The 11,105-nt window shown below is 40.4% G+C and overlaps 1 non-coding gene across 1 annotated transcript; it reads right to left on the reverse strand.

The window, feature by feature from the left end:
• Positions 1–378: 378 nt before the first annotated feature.
• On the reverse strand, positions 379–452 carry TRNAN-GUU (transfer RNA asparagine (anticodon GUU)). Its single transcript has one exon. It is a non-coding gene; the product is annotated as a tRNA-Asn (tRNA).
• Between the last annotated feature and the right edge of the window lie 10,653 nt (positions 453–11,105).

Raw genomic sequence — 11,105 nt, forward strand, 5'->3', positions numbered from 1 at the left:
AGCAGAGCGAGGCCGACAGGGACCCGCGCGGACACGGAAAGAAAGGGTGAGGTGAACGAGGGCGCCTTCGGGCACGGAGTGACCGGAGTCTGGGAACTGAGAGAGTGGAAGTGAAAGGAAGCGGGAGCTTTAAGGCGCGGGGCGGCCAGCCGCTGCAGGGGAGGCGGAGAGGGTGCAGGGGAGCCCGCCTGGCCGCGGGGAAGGAGGCGGTGAGAGGAGGGACCCGCAGCGCTACGGAAGCTGAAGAGCCGCCCGCCGGGGAAGGGAATGGCGAAGAGAGACCGTCGTTTGTCTTCTCCGGTCCCTGCGGTCCCTGCTGGAGGTTTAAACAGCGAGATTTGTGCAAAACCACCGATGAGAAGCCTTTAAAAAAGGGAGCGTCCCTGGGTGGGCTCGAACCACCAACCTTTCGGTTAACAGCCGAACGCGCTAACCGATTGCGCCACAGAGACTCCGGTCCACGAGCGCTTTCCTCTCATAACCTTTATGAAGAATAATAAAGGCAGAACGCGATTTAGGTTCCCTTGTACTTCTCGATTCATAGTTTTAAAATCAGAATTTCCTTCTTAACATTTCTAACCCTCTTAATTCTATTTGCCATCTTTGCGACATATTGGAAAATTACAAAAATACCGCAAGATCGTGCAGCATTTCAGATTGCAATGTGTATTAAAATACTGTTTTTTTCCACCCCCCCAGCTTCCGTTTGGAAAGTTCTACTTCAGGAAGATAACTATTTCTAATGCTTCCTTTTATAGGAAAATAAACATTTTAATCTCCTGAGTTGAGAAACTTTCCTTTTGTTTCAAACTCTTTTTCTAGTGCTTTGCTAGCTAATCTTCATGATTTACTTAATAGTGCTCCCAACGTCATCCGAATTGTATTTGCCTTATTTATTTTTATTCTAAGGTATTATTAAATACATATGGTGTCCCAAAAATGTATACACACACTTTGAATAATTATAAAGGCAGTGTTCATTAAGTACATTTCCTTTTCAAAATTGAGCTGTCAGCTATTTTTGGGGGGACACCCCTTACATGCCATCCCTATTTGTTTTGTACTAACCTATAGTGCAATTATTTGTAACTAACACTTTGTTATTGGAAAAGGCATTAGGAAAAAGCTACAGTAACGTTCTTTAGTCCCTGTGCATTATAGTTCATTGCTAAATCCACCCTTTGATTCTCCCTGGAATTATTAGCCTTTACACCCACATTTGAACCGTGCCACTAAAAAATGCACATTTCGCAGGATTACTTATAACCCAATTTGAGGAAAGAGAAGTTAAAGAAGAAAAAAGTATGATTTGTGACTAACTCCTGAAAATCCCTAGCACAGACACACTGCTGGCAAACATGTTACATTCCTATAAATATTCTATATAAAAATCTTTTAACTGTATATTTCCTGACGCCTCTTCAAAACTCCTTTTTTATTTCTCTTCCCTCCTCAAAGAGCTGTTAGTTTCCACCTAACAACTCTATATTTAAAATTTTAAGTCACGAAAAATCCATAGGCAGTAAAATAGCAGACATGTTGTGGCAATATTTTTACCGATACAGCTCCTAGGACAATGGAAACTAAGGAGAAAAATAAACAAATGGGACTATATCAAAATTAAAAGCTTCTGCACAGCAAAAGAAACCATCAACAAAACAACAAGAAAGCTCACTGCATGGGAGAACATATTTGCCAATCTTACTTCTAATAAGGGTTTAATCTCCAAAATGTATAGGGAACTCAGACAATTTAACAAAAAGAAGATAAGCAATCCAATCAAAAAGTATACAAAGGGCCCTAGCCAGTTTGGTTCAGTGGATAGAGTGTCAGCCTGCAGGCTGGAGGGTCCCAGGTTCAATTCTGGCCAAGGGCACATCCCTGAGTATGCAAGAGGCAGCTGATCAATGATTCTCTCATTGATGCTTCTATCTCTCCCTCTCTCTTCTTTTCTGAAATCAATAAAAATGTTTTGTTTTGTTTTGTTTTGTTTTGTTTTTTTTTAAAAAAATGGACAAACGACCTAAATAGACACTTTTAGAAAGAGGACATACGAACCAAGAGACATATGAAAACATTCTCAAAGTCACTAATCATCTGAGAGATGCAAATCAAAACAACAATGAGATACTATCTCACACCTGTCAGAATGGCTATCATCAACAAACAAGTGTTGGAGAGGATGCTGAGAAAAAGGAACCCTCTTGGACTGCTGGTGGGAATGCAGACTAGTATAGCCACTGTGGAGAACAGTATGGAGTTGCCTCAAAAATTTAAACATGGAACTGCCATTTGACCCAGTAATTCCACTTCTAGGAATATATCCCAAGAAAACAGAAACACCAATCAGAGAGGATATATGCACTCCTATGTTCATAGCAGCACAATTTACCATAGCTAAGATTTGGAAACAGCCTAAGTGCCCATCAGTAGATGACTGGATTAGAAAACTATGGTACATATACACAATGGAATACTACGCTGCTGTAAAAAAGAAGGAATTTTTTTATAAGAATTTTTTGGCCTTAACTGGTTTGCAACAGCATGGTTGGAACTGGAGAGCATTATGCTAAGTGAAATAAGTCAGTCAGAGAAAGATAAATATCACATGAGGGCATGTGCTGCGGGGTGGGAGCTCCCGGGGAAAGGTCAATGGGGGGAAAAAGGAGACTCATGTAATACTTTAAACAATAAAGAATTTAAATTAAAAAAATTGTTTTAAGTCACTACTTTGTGTCTCCAGAATCCCTCAAGAAAGAATTCATATCATGATTAATAGAAGTTGTATTCTAAGTGCCTTAGTCTAATCAGTATTTTGAGTTTCTGTTGCTTGATAAGAACTTAAATAGGCTTTGGAACCAATTAGTGAATTCCTTGAAAGCGATGGGATATTAAACAGATGTGAAGTTACACCAAACTGTACCCCCTGCTTTCAACAAAATTTTAGAAAAGCACTTGAAAATTCTGAATTTGAAAAAAACATATACGGGGAGCATGTATAATGAGTCTTATTTCATTATATGGTGCTACCCTCTTTATATCTTGCTAAAGCTTCATTTATGTTTCCAGATTACCATGGAAAACCTATAATGAGACAGTCCAAAATGAAATATGAGATAGGTGATAATGATATTGAAAGATGATACTCCAAAATTGGAAAACACTCAGTTACTGGTGAAACTGGAAACATTTAGTATTCTAAAACTAGCAGGCACTGGGATTCTTTCCTTTGCTGTTGTTCTTGTGACTATTCAGTTAGAACAGACTGCAACTAGGTACTTTACCACCCCTTCACTCAATACTCACTCTCCTGCTTACAATAATATTAGGAACAGTTCTATTCATGTAAATATCTTTCCTCCAATCTCTTTTTCCTCACTTCAATCCTCATACTCACTCACTAAGGTGATTTTACTTCTAAAAGAAGAGAATGAGAAGCAACCGATGAGAAAAACTAATTCAGAAGGGAACATTAACTCATTTTATGCAAAAAAACTTGTCTATATAACTACCGCTGTTTGTTTTAAAACTCAGTCTTCAAGCCTGGTTCTGTAGTTGTTAGTATTTTAAATAAAATCAATGGCCATTTGCACAATTCATTAGATTTGCCCCTATTTTTGTCTCTTTGCTTGAAAATACTTCAAAAGAATATATAAATATTAAACATATTAAATAGAATTTCAAACTTTAACTCTAATGATGTATATCAAATATAGCTTTTATGCCCCTTTACAAAAATAAGAGTGTTTTCATCTAAATCTCTGTGATTATCTCATCTTAGGCCTTAATATCTATGCCAGGTTTTTAAAAGCAATTTAAGTCCACTGGATTAATTATAGCAACATACATTATCTTTCCTTAAATTTCAGGATAACTCAAGGCAAACTATTCTTTTTTTTTAAAAATATACTTTATTGATTTTTCACAGAGAGGAAGGGAGAGGGATAGAGAGTTAGAAACATCAATGAGAGAGAAACATTGATCAGCTGCCTCCTGCACACCCCCTACTAGGGATGTGCCCGCAACCAAGGTACATGCCCTTGACCGGAATTAAACCTGGGACCTTTCAGTGCACAGGCCGATGCTCTATCCACTGAGTCAAACCAGTTAAGGCCAAACAATTCTTAGAGCTTCATTAGTACTTAGGTCAGTGGTTCTCAACCTTGGCTGCACATTAGAATCACCTGGGAATCTTTTTAAAATCCTGATTTCTGGGCCTCATCCTCCAGAAATTCTGTTTCTTTGTTATGGGGTGGGGCCACAACATTAGTAAGAAAGAAACAGAATTTCCAGAGGATGGGGCCCAGAAATCAGGATTTTAAAAAGATTCCCAGGTGATTCTAATGTGCAGCCAAGGTTGAGAACCACTGACTTAGGTCTTTATAATTGCTAAATTGAAAAGGACTGGGGATTTTATCCCCTTTTTATGTCATATTGAAGTGTCCATCTTATATAAAAACTGCTGTTTGAAATTTTAAACCTGCATTTTGGCTTCTGTAAATGCTTGCTGGCTTAAATAATAGGGAAAATAAGACTACTCCCATTTCAGAGAGGTCATTAAACCTTCCCCAGACGAAGTTATCAGTGTTGGCACCAGGCCAAGCCTTTGGTTGAGGTCTCAAAGCCCCAGCACATAGGGGCTCTTTAAGAACTTGCAAAGGGGATCGGAAAACCCCATATTTGGGAGACAAAGCGGGTAAAAAGGTATAAATACAGGAAACTTCCTGTGTGATTGGCCCAGAATTCTAGAGACATTTTTCTCTGGGCCCTCGCATAATAATAATAAATGTAACTCCGCTGGAGAATCGAAGATGGCGGCATAGGTAAACACCGGAGATTGCCGCCGTGGACAACCACTTCAAAAATACAACTAAAAGTCGGAACGGACATCAACCAGAACCACAGGAAGGCTGGCTGAGGAGAGACTCTTCAACTAGAAGCAAAAACAACAGCATTCCGACGCACAGAGGAGGCGCAGTGTGGAAAATTTAAAGGTACGGTGGTGCGGCGGTGCGCGCGCAAAGCGGGCTGGTGGCTGAGGGCGCGGTTGTCGTTTTCACTCAGGAGTGAGTCTCAGACTCTGGGCTACAGATCCGGGTGAGTCTCTAGGGACCCAGACTCAAACGGGAGAAGCGGGACTGTCTGGCTACGGCCCCTCCGAGGTTTGCAGCGGTTGTGGGGACAGAGAGGCAGAGCCCCTGGGGACGGACTGAGAGCGGCCATAGCGGCTCCCTCCCCCCGCCCTGTTGAGCCCGCCCCGCCCAGGCCCTGCGCACAGCCATTTGCCAATTGCCTCAGGCAAAGGCTGGATTAGCGCCTCCCCAGAAGACAGACGTTTTCCACTCAGCTGATTCCTACAGCCAGTCGGCCTGGTGGTCAAATCCCTCTAGTGTTAACTACAACAATTAAGGCTTGGCTAGAACAAGACTGCGCACAGAGACCACAAGGGGGTGCACCAAGAAAGCATAAAAGATGCGGAGACAAAAAAACATGACAGAAATGGAGGATATGGAGCTAAGAATCGCAATTTTGAGGGCTTGCCATAAATTTGTGCAGAGCCTCACGAAAACTAATGAGACCCTCGATGCTACGATAAAGAAATTAGAAAGTAAGCATACACGGACTGAAATAAAGAATATTATACCCAATAGCAGACCAGAGGAGCTCAAGAATCAAACCAAAGATTCGACAAAAAACACCCAATTGGAAAAGCAAAATGAAAAAAGAATCCTAAAGTGTGAAGATAGTGTAAGGAGCCTCTGGGACAGCTTTAAGCGGACTAATATCAGAATTATTGGAGTGCCAGAAGATGAGAGACAGCAAGATATTGAAAACCTATTTCAAGAAATAATGGCAGAAAACTTCCCCCACCTGGAGAAAGAAATGGACTTACAGGTTCAAGAAGCGCAGAGAACCCCAAACAAAAGGAATCCAAAGAGGACCACACCAAGACACATCATCATTAAAATGCCAAGAGCAAAAGACAAAGAGAAAATCTTAAAAGCAGCAAGAGAAAGAGGCTCAATTACCTACAAGGGAATACCCATACGACTGTCAGCTGATTTCTCAACAGAAACTTTGCAGGCCAGAAGGGAATGGCAAGAAATATTCAAAGTGCTGAATACCAAGAACCTACAACCAAGATTACTTTATCCAGCAAAGCTATCATTCAGAATTGAAGGTCAGATAAAGAGCTTCACAGACAAGGAAAAGCTAAAGGAGTTCATCACCGCCAAACCAGTATTATATGAAATGCTGAAAGGTATCCTTTAAGAAGAGGAAGAAGAAGAAAAAGGTAAAGATACAAATTATGAACAACAAATATGCATCTATCAACAAATGAATCTAAGAATCAAGTGAATAAATAACCTGATGTACAGAATGAACTGGTGATTATAATAGAATCAGGGACATAGAAAGGGAATGGACTGACTATTCTTGGGGGGAAAAGGGGTGTGGGAGATGCGGAAAGTGACTGGACAAAAATCATGCACCTATGGATGAACACAGTGGGTGGGGAGTGAGGGTGGAGGGTGGGGTGGGAGCTGGAAGGAGGGGAGTTATGGGGGGAAAAAAGAGGAACAAATGTAATAATCTGAACAATAAAGATTAAAAAAAATAAATAAATAAATGTAACTCCATCTCTCTAAGTGTTGCTTGGTTCTTCTCCGGTTTTCTGTAACAATATACACACAGTTGAACTGCAACTAGACCTTTTCCAAGAACGTTCCCTATCAAAGTGCTTACCTGTGCAGATCAATAGGCCTATGCATTTTATTTCCATCTTAGAGAGGAAGAGAGAGAGAAAACATTTGTACACATGAGATCTACCTGACCTAACAAACAAGGGAAGACAGACCACATTGATTTATAAACCTACTAGGTATCATGGATACAATGCTTTCAGATAATGTGCCTTCAACTTTACACCAACAATATAGGTAACTTATAGGAGTCCCAAAAACACAAATGCGAATGACCTTAATTCTATTCAAAAACCATATTTCAGAAGGATGGTGGCTAAGTTTTTAGAGATGAAAGTTCCAGTTAGTTAGAATTCAAAAAGAAATCCAGCGAGTTAGAGAAAGCACCCTAATAAACAAAAGATTATGGCACCAGGAAACAAGTTAAAAAAGAATGTTAAACCAGGTGTCACTAAGAACAAGAGAGCTATGCAACTAGTTTCAAAGCCAGCTCATCACATTTTAAAATTGTTTTATTAAGGAATTTGAACCCTTTCAACCAGTGTCAAATTTAAATGATACTTCCTGCTCACCAAAAGTGTCATTTCCTTTGGAAACTGTGGACTGAAGGTCAGTTTCAGCTCACCCACGGGGCGCTTACATTTCATCGGCGTTTGGTGACTGCCACACCGCAGACCCCAGCGCTGCGCAGAAGACAATGGTAAGCCACTGCGACATTTTATTTTTTTAATCCTTTTTTTTTTAAATTGATTTTTTAGAGCGTCAGGAAGGGAGAAGAGAGAGGAACCTCATCGATGTGAGGGTGAAACATCCATTCGTCTCCAGAACAACCCCCACCAGCGACTGAGCCCCAAACTGGGGGCTCGTGCCGTGACCCCACCCGCAACCCTTCCTGCCGTGCGCGGGCCACGCCCGAACAACTGAGCCACAGAGGCAAGGCTCTTGTTCTTTTTAAACAATCTTGTTTCACCTGGAAAACCTATAATGAGACAGTCCGAAATGAAATATGAGATAGGTGATAATGATGCTGAAAGATGATACTCCAAGGCTGGGGAAGAGCAGAGAACAAGTACCAGCAGCATTGTTGCCAACGCCCCACTATGTGCACAAAGGCGAAAGGGAAGTAAGGCGCCTCACAGCACCGTGCAATCGGAACGTGAAATGTATGCGCCGCGGGAAACTGGAAACTGTAAAGCAAGGAATTAAACGTCTAAACACTGCAGTGCTTGGTGTTCGTGAACTAAAATGGACTAGAATGGGACATTTCCCGTCAGGTAACCACAAAGTTCTACTCTGGAAATGACAAACTCAGAAAAACGAAATGGCTTTAATACTGAGGCAACATGTAGCAGAGGAAGCCAGGGGCTACAATGCAAGGTCTGATAGAACAATATCAATCAGACAATAATATCGCTTATGTCCATCAATCAATGGACAATCAATCATAACCATCATTCAACTCTATGCTTCAACTGCAGAAGCTGAAGAAACTTTTTTTTTTCAATCCTCACATGAGGATATTTTTCCATTGATTTTTAGAGAGAGTGGAAGAGAGAGGGAAAGGCAAAGGTAAGTATCTATGTGAGAGAAACATATAGATTGGTTGCCCCACCACACCACCAGGGCCGGGGCCTGGGAGGAGCCTGCACCTGAGGTATGTGTCCTTGACCAGGATCAAACCTGGGACCCTTCAGTCCTCAGGCCCACACTCTATCCACTGAGCCAAACCGGCTAGGGCTGAAACGGAAATCTTTCATGAAAGTATTTAAGAAGGAATTGATCACACACCAAATCCAGACATACTTATAGGTGACTGGAACTCAAAAGTAGGAAATAAAGCAGAATCAAATTGTCATTGGAAATTTTGGACTAGGAGTTAGAAATGAAGCAGGAGACTGGCTTGTGGATTTCTATGATGCCGGTAACTTGTCCATTGCAAGCACATGCTTCAAACAACTAAACAGACAGCTATATACATTCGTCACCAGATGGAAGAATGCAGGAAGTAAAAAGGAAAGAAAAATTGAGATGGATGACAGAACACTAAAAGTTGCTAGAGGTAGGCAAGAGACTAAAGCAAAAGGTGACAAAAGCAGGGTTAGAATCCTGAATGCAGTTTTTCAATGGCTATCGTTAGGGATAAAGAGAACTATTACAATAATCCATGTAAGGAGATAAATGAGAACACCAAAAAAGGAAAAGCCAAGAGATCTCTACCAGAAGACTCAAGAAATAAAAGGGAAATTCAAATCTAGATTAGGAATGCTGAGTGACTGACAGGAGGGATATCATCTGACCAGGTGAAAATAAAGGGAGGGTGGAAACAGTATACGGAAAATCTATACAGAAGAGGCAAAAGAATGACATATCTTTGAGGAAGATTCCTATGAGGAAGAACCGGTAATTCTAGAAACTGAAGTGAAAGCATCCCTGAAATTTGGGAAGAAATAATTCACCATGAGTAGAAGGGATAATGATATAATCACTTGAAACCACAGAGATTGAATCTGTCAAAATCCTAACAAGAATATGTCAACAAATATGGCAAGCAAAATAATGGCTTACAGACTGGAAACATTCAATATATGTCCCGGTCTTTGAGAATGGAGATGCCAGGGAGTTCAGTAGCTATAGGACCATTGCCTAATTTTCCATACAAGTAAAGCAGTGCTCAAGGTGATACAACAGAGGTGTCTACCTTACATGGAGAAAGAAATGCCAGATGTTTAAGCTGGATCAGAAAAGAAGGAGGTACTCGAACCTTTGCTGGATATTGGAGTGCTCCTAAGAATTTCAGGAGGTTAGTCTATGTTGTATAGACTTCAGTAAAACCTTTGACTGTGGCGATCATGAAAAGCCACAGGTTGCTCTGAAAGGAATACGCTTGCCTCAGCACTTGGTTGTTCTGGTTTATTGTGGACCTATACTGTGGATAGAAAGCCCTGTTGGAAGAGAATGTAGAGAGAAAAAATGGTTTTCTATAGGCAAAGGTGTCAGACACAGCTGAATTTTATTTCCCTAAAATCTGGGCTAGGATCAGAGGAAGGAGTGAAAATGTGTGGGGAAAAAAATAGAAATTGCTTAAGATATATGGATAACATCATCTTATTGGCAGAAAGTAGCAAAGATTTGAAACAATGTCTGATGAAAGTGAATAAAGAAAGTGTCAAGGAAGGATGGCATTTGAACATCAAGAAGACAAAATTATGACTACAGAAGAAATACACAACTTTAACATAGACAGTGAAGACAATGAAATTGTTAAAGATTTTTCTGATCTTGGGTCAGCATCAATTCAGAAGGAGACTGAAGCCAACAAATCAGGAGAATGCTGAGACTTGGAAGAGGAGCAATGGGAGAATTAGGAAACATCATTAAAAACAAAAATGTGTCATTAGAGACTAAAGCGAAAATCATCCACACCCTCATATTCCCAATGACTATGTATGGATGCAAAAGTCGGACAGTGAAGAAAGCTGATAGGGAAAAAATTGATTCATTTAAAAAATGATTTTGAAGAAGAGCAGTATGGATATGCTGGCCAGTCAGAAAGATGAAAGCGAGTCCTAGAGCAAATTAAGCCCGAAACATTTTGGAGGCAAAAATGACAAAATGGAAGCTGTCTACTTTGAGCACATCATGAGAAGGCAGGGTTCTTTGGAAAAAAACAATAATGGGGGGAAAATAGGAGGCAGTAGGAAAAGGGGAAGATCAAATATGAGGCAGACTGACTCCCCACAGGCATATGTCTACAGGAGCTGAGTAGGGCTGTTGACAGGACACTGTAGTCATCACTCATTCATAGAGTTGCCAGGAGTCAGAACCGACTCAATGACACACAACACACATGAATTTAGCGAACCAATAGCAGCATGACACAAAACACTATTCTTCTTCCTGAGTTGACCATTAAGTTTGGTCTACTGACAAAATAAGAAAATCAAGAATGGTATATTAGAATATCATGTCTTTTTTAATCATTTAAAAAATTGTGTCACTTAGTTGGAAATTTTTGTGAAATTATTCAGATAATTATCTCCAGATAATTTTTAATTAAACAGACACAATTTGAGAGAAAACATAAAAAAAGGCAGATATAATACACTGATACTCTACCTAGTGGGCTCTTCATGAACCTGTCCTTTGCGTGTGAAAATCATTTTTATGGCTTTGTCAAATAATGCAGATTTAAAATATTATTGCTTATCTCATTAGTAGGAAAGTATTATTCACTAATAGTATTAACTATTTCAACTGTGTCCAGACCAATAGTCTCTTGGATCCAGCTGGAAATAGTGGGGGGTCAGAGGAGAACATAGATTTCAACTTTCTTTAGTAAACTCAGACACTTCTTCAGGATAGTGGTTCATCTACTGACCACACCAAGGGAGCCATAACCTT

Source organism: Myotis yumanensis, unplaced genomic scaffold, assembly GCF_028538775.1.
Source record: "Myotis yumanensis isolate MYYU_CA2020_CCGP unplaced genomic scaffold, mMyoYum1.0.hap1 SCAF_1, whole genome shotgun sequence".
Classification (NCBI taxonomy): Eukaryota; Metazoa; Chordata; class Mammalia; order Chiroptera; family Vespertilionidae; genus Myotis; species Myotis yumanensis.